We start from the raw sequence: 8,647 nt of genomic DNA, 5'->3' as shown, positions 1-8,647 counted from the left end.
TATAAATTATATACGAAAATTATATATGGAAATTATATACGGAAATTATATACGGAAATTATATACGGATTTATCCGTATATAATTTCCGTATATAATTTTCGTACATAATTTCCGTATATAATTTCTGTATATAATTTTTGTATATAATTTCTGTATATAATTTTTGTATATAATTTCCATATATAATTTCCGTATATAATTTTCGTATATAATTTCCATATATAATTTTTGTATATAATTTTTGTATATAATTTCCGTATATAATTTTCGTATATAATTTATATACGAACAGTATATACGGATATATCCGTATATAATGGTTTAAGCAGAGCTAAATATATACTGTATATGGCAGTTTCCCATACACAATATACAAACAGACCTGGACATTATAGTGAACATTCACAATTGATATAAGCAATCCTGGACATTATACATTGCACATTGACATATAAATCCATAAAGCTTTTCAAATACACTTAATCCATAAAGGAAACATTGTATATGAATACATAAATATTGTTGACATCAATATAAGTGCAAGAATAAACATCAGGTAAGTTCATAAACGGATTGTGATTGTGCTTCTAAATAAGTTCAACAATAATGGAAATAAGTTCTATAAAATGCCTAATAATGCATAGGTTTAATCCTTTAGTACATCCCTATTTATGTAGGAAAGTCTCAATTGGGTCCTCGTATTTTAAAGTGTATCAAAATGGTCCCTAATTTTGAAAATTCAGAGCAATTGAGTCCTTTCCGTTAAGTTGGCTGAACGGCGTTAAAAAAATTGCTGAGTGGATGCTGAGATGACGAACGTGCGCTCGTCCAGCAGCGAACGAGCGCTCGTCCAGCAGCGAACGAGCGCTCGTCCAGCAGCGAACGAGCGCTCGTCCAGCAGCGAACGAGCGCTCGACCACCGAACGAACGGTCGTCCAGTGTGGAACGAACGGTTTTCCAGCAGTAAGAGGTCGACGAGCGTCCGTTCTTTGGTGGTCGAGCGCTCGTTCACTGCTGGACGAGCGCTCGTTCGCTGCTGGACGAGCGCTCGTTCGCTGCTGGACGAGCGCTCGTTCGTCATCTCAGCATCCACTCAGCAATTTTTTTAACGCCGTTCAGCCAACTTAACGGAAAGGACTCAATTGCCTTGAATTTTCAAAATTAGGGACCATTTTGATACACTTTAAAATACGAGGACCCAATTGAGACTTTCCTACATAAATAGGGATGTACTAAAGGATTAAACCTAATGCATATAATCATTTCCATCTTCTGGTTGTTCATCTGTTGGTTGCTGGTGTGGTGGTTGCTGTTCTGGAGGTTGCTGTTCTGGTTGGACATCATTGGGTACTTCATTTTGAAGTTGAGGATTTTGAAGGTTTAAAAAGTCTTGTCCAGCTGCGGCTGCTGAAGGCGGAAGGAATGGCAGGAGGACGCCAATAAAGCCTTCAAACTTTTGAAGCTGCTGACCATATTGTTGTAACTGCGATTTCAGATTAACAATTTCTTCTAAATTTTGTTGTTGAGCAGAAGAAGATGCTTGTGTCTGTTGGATGTAACTATCGACACAGTCATCTTGGGAACTGACATTTCCAATGCCATATACGCGTCCCTTGTATCTTCCACCAGCAGCCTCTAACCAACATCGGTTTCTCAATCTTTCCTCCTCCGTAGGGTCTAGAGAAGAAGATGCTGAGACACCAACAGATGCAGTCTCAGATCTTATTTGAGAAAATTTTGCAACAAATTGTTCCTGTTAAATGAATAAATATTAATATTAAACATGAGGTTTAAAAACCAAAATTTTGTAATGGGATACAGTTAGTAGAAACTTACATGGGTCCGCCTAGACCTTTCGTCCACAAATTCCCCTGTTGATTGACGAATATGTGTCTGCTGAAATATTTCATCAACATGCACAGACCGACCAAGCTCCTGTGACTGCAAACAAAATGAGTTGTTAATAAATATTTTTAAAGTTTATGATTACAAATATAAGAAAAAAAATGTACAAGTTACATACCAAACGAATAGCATGCTCATGCACGCTTATAGACCCTCCAGTGTGCAAACAACCACCCTTTTCAGATGTCTGATTCTTCTTTGTTGTTTCACACTTTTTGTCTATAAAGTGGCATGTTCCACTTTTCCAAAAGAGCATTCCAAGTATCGTCCCCCAGCCAATCAGGTTTTTTTCCAATAGTTCTAGCTTTTTTATACATCTCAGAGAGTCTATGAGATGCCTTGGTGTGATAATTCTTTTTTACCTTTTCCTCATCTTCAGGCTTCCATGAAACCTTTCTCTGTTATATTAAAAATAATAGGTTTGAATAATATGTTTGATTTACACATACAGAGAATAATTGCTTAGTGTAATAGGATTGGGATTGAAAAGTGTGTACCTTAAAACGTTCGAAGAAGACATCTCTGGTTGACTTAGGGATTGAGCCCCATGTTAGCCATGGCTCATCAAACTGTTGCTTGATGGTGGCTGTGATTGCCTTCGATGCAGTTTTTGTAGGATAAAACCTAAACCAAAATTGAACTCAAACATTACAGTAATACAACAATGATTTGTCTATATATTAGTTGAGTTAATTTTTTTCTTACCCTCCTCCAACAGGTGTAATCATTGGACGACTATTGAAACATTCTTCGACATAATTGGCGGCTGAACTGGAATGTGGATTTGCATCGTCTGTACCAGGTGATGGTGCAATATTTGTGGGAGTTGATGGGTTAGAACCAACATTGGGAGAGAGTGAAGCCATTCCATGAGGAGGCACTTGGTATGGAGTGGGTGTAGATGTAGGAACTTGATGTGGAGTGGGAGTGAAGGCAGGAACAACTAATGGAGGTGGAACAGATCTAGCAGTGGAGGTAGAGGTAGGTGTAGTTGGCTGACTGGTTGAACCAATTTCATTATTGAAACGTGTCATCAACTTCACTACATAAGATTTCTTCCCCTTCCCCTTATCGGGATTTCCTGAAGGTGGATTAGGAGGGCCAGAACCACCTGATGCCATATTCTTGAACATAATATATATTTTTATACAATACAAGAAAAGAAAATTTAGAAATAGACTTATTAATGTTATTTCAAAAATTACTGCACATAGCTAGCAAAAGCATGAAGCAACACATGATTTCTTTCTTCTAAAATTACTGCACAATGATATGTAAGGAACAAGTGTACTGCATGCAAGAAAGTAAGAAGTCTTGTCTCCTTTATTTTATTAGTACATGCTGCACATGGGGAGCAAGCTTTTCAGAATTTCAAAGGGTGTGTATTGAATTGGTGTGCACATGCCACGGTTTCACAAAAGTGTTAGACAATTTGACTTGGAACAAACCACACGGCACACAACAAAGTGGAGGGTCTTCCTTGTTTTGTTTTGATTAGTGAAAGAATTTGGTGGAGGTCCACATTTCGAAGCACCTCACGGTAGTCAGCAAAGGAATATAACGTTCCTTGTAGATGTGGAAGCACATAAGACAAAAGGAGGGACCACCAAGGATAGCACCTCACGGTTTTTCCAACTGCACATTTGAATGGGAATTCATTTTCCTTAACCAACACAAAGCATACAGCCGCTGCCAAAAAAATAGTCCAACCATTCACACACTAAGGAAGTGCTACACACACAAGGAAAGCATCCAGCCTTCACACCTTCATACGTTCCAGCTGCACCACTCTTCACACACACGGTCCAACAAAGGAGCTTCATCCAGCAAGGGAGCTTCATCCAGAAAAATTCACGTTCCAAACTGCATCACTTCTTTGTCCAGCAGATAAGGCAGCTAGTGGAGGTAGGTCATCTAATCCTAAGTGCTCAAAGCATTATCTTCAGTGCTCCATGCATTAATCCTTAGTGTTATAGCCATTAATCCTGAGGGCTCCATCCACTTAAGAGATAATCATCATTCTGCAAATTGAGTGGAGACTCCATATAGCAGAGGAAAGTGCACGGTCAAGAAGGAAGTTTTAGTTTTCACATTTTGGGGTTCTGAGTGGTGGACGGTAGGCAGGGAGAAAATTCTGAGTGTGAGGAAGAAACAATTTGAGTGGAGAGAGTGGAAGGCCGTGAGTCTGGGAGAAGGAGGCCGTGAGCTCCATGGGGAGTTGAAAGAAGGAACAAACCACTACTGCTGGAATGGAAGATGGCTTGAAGATCTTGTTCTCTTCTCATGTGGTTTTGTACAACTCTTTCATTTAAAGTTTTTATTCATCTCTGTTATATTCTGTTAGGGCCTGGCGAGTGTACGAGAGAAGAAGATATAGGAGGGATAGGGGAGAGGACGAGCGTTCTGAGCAAGAGGGGAATCGTACGGTAACGGACGAGCGTTCTGGGCCGGAGATGACGAGGGGCGAGGACGAACGTCCTCAGCGAGGGGAGGCCGAGCGAGCGGGGCAACAAGGAGTGAGGCCGAGCGCCCTGGGCGAGCAGAGCGAGGACGTACAGTCGGAGCGAACGGGACAACAGGGAGTGAGGACGATCGTCCTAAGTGAGGACGAGCGTCTTGAACAAAGGAAGACGACAACGAGCGTCTAACTGGCAAGCGGAAGGACAGGCGGGACCCAAGGGACGTCAACAGAGTATTACAGTAATAAATACAATAAATATAGTAAATAAGGATAGAATGATTCTTTCCAGATAATTATAATAAATAGGCAATTACTATAGTAAATAAGGATAGAATGATTCTTTCCAGATAATTATAATAAATAGGCAATTACTATTATTCCCTACCTTTTCTGGAAGGAGTGATTAGTATTAATAAAGGAGGCACCTAGAGCTTAGGGTATGTTTTTGATTATTCGAGTACTGTAAGAGAGGTTATGCTCTCGTGTGACTGAAGGAGACCCTGCTCCCAGTCATTGGTTGTGTTTTGTGATTACCAAAGTTGCAATAATAAAGAGTTTTTATTCAGTTAAGTACGTTTGTTCACTGTGAGAGGCAAGTTACGTGGTCAGGCACGTAACAATTGGTCCGACCTGCCGGATCCTATTGAAGGGAGGAAAGCGTCATGGAAGGAAGGCTGAATGCTATGGAAGGAAGAATGGAGACCCTAGAAATCTCCATGGGCGGTCTGGAATCGGCAGTCCAGGAACTGGTGAGGGTGATAGGGGAGCGAGGTCGACGGGAGGATGGCCACCTTGACGGTAGTCAGGGATCGGTCAATGGAAGAAGGAATGACGAGGAGGAGAAGGACGGTAGCGGCTTGGAGGGTGGCCACCGAGAGGAGCAGCCGTACTGGAGGAGGAGGGTTGAGTTACCCGTATTCGAAGGTAACGAGCCTATGAACTGGATTTATAGGGCGGATAAATTTTTCGAACTACAAGGGGTACCAGAGGACGAAAAGTTGCGCCTGGCATACATCAGCATGGAAGGGATAGCAGGACACTGGTTTCGGTTTTGGAGGGAGAAAGCCAGGAACCGAACATGGGCAGGATTAAAAGAGGCGTTGGTGGTGCGGTTTGGAGGCCGAAATCAAGGAACGGTCTTCGAGAGGCTAGCATCCTGTAAACAATCAGGGTCTGTGGGAGACTATATCCAAGAATTCGAGGTGTTGGTGGGCCAAGCAGAAAAAATACCCGAGGCACAGTTGATGGGGTATTTCATGGCCGGACTACAGGAGGGGATTCGTAACCAACTCAGGTTGCTTGACCCGAAGGAGTTCATGGACGTCATGAGACTAGCAAGGGACGTGGAGGCATTCCAAGCTGGAGCAAGGGCAAGAGGGGAAATCAGCAGCAAAGGACAAACGTGGGGAAAACCGAGCGGTTCAGTGGCAAGGGTGGATCCTAGCCGCCACAATCAGAACCGAACGGGTACAGTTGAGAAGGAAGGAGGCCCAAGGAGAGAAGGCGCACGTACGTTCTCTAACGCTCAAGGCAGGAACGTACGGGATTTACCGTACGCTGAGTACGTCAAACGTAGGGAGGAAGGGAGGTGTTTCAGGTGCGGAGGACCGTTCGGTCCGGGGCATCACTGCCCAGAAAGGGGACTTCGGATGCTGATATTGGCAGAAGACGAGGAGCCAGGAGGGGAAGAAGAGGTCGAGGTTGAACTCGAACAAATGGAGCTATCTGCTTTCTCGGCAAGAGGGCTCACCCAGCCCAGAACGATGAAGCTGTATGGGCAGATAGGGACGAAGCAGGTTCTGATTCTGATTGACAGTGGCGCCAGCCACAATTTCATAAGCAGGAAATTGGTAGAAGACCTGGCATTACCCGTAGTAGATACACCACCCTACAGGGTGAGTTTGGGGGATGGACAGAGAAAGGAGACGAGGGGGTGCTGTGAGGCAGTAACGATCCACATGGGAGAGGTGGTGATCAATGAACGATTTCACCTGTTCGAATTGGGCGGAGTGGATGTGATACTGGGGGTAGAATGGTTGGCCAAGCTGGGCGAGGTAACCTTAAATTGGGGGCAGCTAACTATGGCGTACGTGCAAGCAGGGCGCAAAATGACAATTAAAGGAGACCCGACTCTAACTCGGAGATTAGTGGAACCTGCAGCGTTGCTTAAGATGAAGGAAGTAGAGGTCTGGTTGCTAATGTGGGAGCTTAGGGAGACAGAAAAGGAAGAGGAGCAAAGACCGTACGCTCAGGAAAAAGAAACGTTCGGTCCGGAGTTGACAAGGAAGCAGACGCTCGACATGATACGAATCTTGGACAGGTACGGGGACGTATTTCACGAGCCGTCCGGACTACCGCCAGATAGGGGAATGGTTCATCAAATTCCCTTAAAAGAAGGTACGGACCCCGTGAATGTAAGGCCGTACAGATATCCCCATGTGATGAAGGGGGAGATTGAGAAACAGGTGGGGGAAATGCTGAAAACGAGCGTTATAAGGACGAGCAACAGTCCATATTCGAGCCCTGTAATTTTGGTAAAGAAGAAGGATGGCAGCTGGAGATTTTGTGTGGACTACAGGGCCTTAAACCGAGCCACTGTACCTGATAAATTCCCGATTCCCTTGATAGAGGAGTTGCTAGACGAACTAAGGGGGGCCAAATATTTTTCAAAGGTGGATTTGAAGTCAGGCTATCATCAGATACGAATGGGAGCAGGCGACATAGAGAAAACGGCCTTCCGGACACACCAGGGTCACTACGAATTCATGGTGATGCCGTTCGGCCTAACCAACGCACCAGCCACTTTTCAGAGTGCCATGAACCAACTATTGCAGCCTTATCTGCGGAAATTCGTACTGGTATTCTTTGATGATATACTGGTGTATAGCCGTACCTGGGAGGAGCACTTGGAGCATGTGGGGACGGTGCTAAGGGAGCTCGTGGCAAATAGATGGGTAGCCAACAGGAAGAAATGTGAGTTCGGCAGAACTCAAATAGGTTATTTGGGCCACCGGATATCCGAGAAGGGTGTAGAGATGGACGAAGACAAGGTACGCGCTGTGCTGGAGTGGGAGAAACCGAAGACGGTGAAGGCTTTGAGGGGATTTCTGGGACTGACGGGATACTACAGGAGGTTCGTAAAGGATTATGGAAAGATTGCCAGACCCTTGACCGACCTTCTTAAGAAGGGGCAGTTTGCATGGACGGAACAAGCAGAGGAAGCCATGTTAAGGTTGAAGAAGGCAATCACGACTGCTCCTGTATTGATTCTGCCTGATTTTGACCAGCCGTTTCACATTGAGTGTGACGCATCCGGAAGGGGAATTGGAGCGGTACTCATGCAAGGGAAGCAGCCCATAGCTTTCTTCAGCAAAGCGCTATCTGAGGGGTCGTTGGGGAAGTCAATATATGAGAAGGAATTAATGGCGCTGGTTTTAGCCATACAACACTGGAGGCCGTACCTGCTAGGGCAACGGTTTGTGGTCCACACTGATCAGAGGAGTTTGAAGTATCTTTTGGAGCAACGCATCACCACTCAGAATCAGCAGAATTGGCTGGCAAAGCTCCTGGCATACGACTTTGAGATTGTGTACAAATCCGGGGTAACCAACAAGGTGGCGGACGCCCTATCTACGCAAGGATGAGGATGAACTGCAGGAAGAGAAGGAATTGACGGTGATTGCTCGCCCGTACTGGCAAGATTTCAGGGAAATCTTGGAAGAAGTCGAGGCGGAATGAGGAGCTAAGGAAAGTGATTGACGATTTGAAGACAGACCCCAACTCCCACCCTTCGTTCACGCTGGAGAACGAGCGCTTGCACTATAAAGGGAGGCTCGTGCTGTCAGCCCGTTCGGCCTGGGTGCCCAAATTGATAGCCGAATTCCATACCACACAGACAGGAGGCCACTCGGGGGTCTACCGAACGTACCGCAAGGTGGCGCAATCTCTTTATTGGGTGGGAATGAAGAAAGCCGTGACCGACTTCGTTGCAAGCTGTCTGGTCTGTCAACAACATAAATATTTGACCTCATCACCGCAAGGGTTGCTGCAACCGTTACCCATTCCCAACGCAATTTGGGAGGAGATAAGCATGGATTTTATCGTCAAATTACCCAAGTCTAGAGGATATGATGCTGTGTTAGTGGTGGTGGACCGTCTCAGCAAATACGGACATTTCATACCCTTAAAACACCCTTATTCCGCACGCACCATAGCCGAAGTCTTTGTGAAGGAGATCGTCCGGTTGCATGGAGTGCCGCTATCTATAGTAAGTGACCGG

The 8,647-nt window shown here is 44.8% G+C and overlaps 1 pseudogene across 1 annotated transcript; it reads right to left on the bottom strand.

Moving 5' to 3' along the window:
- Positions 1-1,083: 1,083 nt before the first annotated feature.
- On the bottom strand, positions 1,084-4,941 carry LOC148193313 (uncharacterized; annotated as a pseudogene). Its single transcript, XR_015782046.1, has 5 exons — positions 2,613-4,941; positions 2,405-2,531; positions 2,026-2,305; positions 1,839-1,943; positions 1,084-1,755 (listed from the first exon to the last, which is right to left on the bottom strand). The product of XR_015782046.1 is annotated as an uncharacterized LOC148193313 (transcript).
- Positions 4,942-8,647: the final 3,706 nt, after the last annotated feature.

Source organism: Vigna umbellata, chromosome 9 (genome assembly GCF_029865625.1).
Source record: "Vigna umbellata cultivar VRB3 chromosome 9, Vumbellata_1.0, whole genome shotgun sequence".
Taxonomy (NCBI): Eukaryota; Viridiplantae; Streptophyta; class Magnoliopsida; order Fabales; family Fabaceae; genus Vigna; species Vigna umbellata.
The sequence above is the reverse complement of the archived record's forward strand: the minus strand, read 5'-3'. Positions and strand labels throughout refer to the sequence as shown.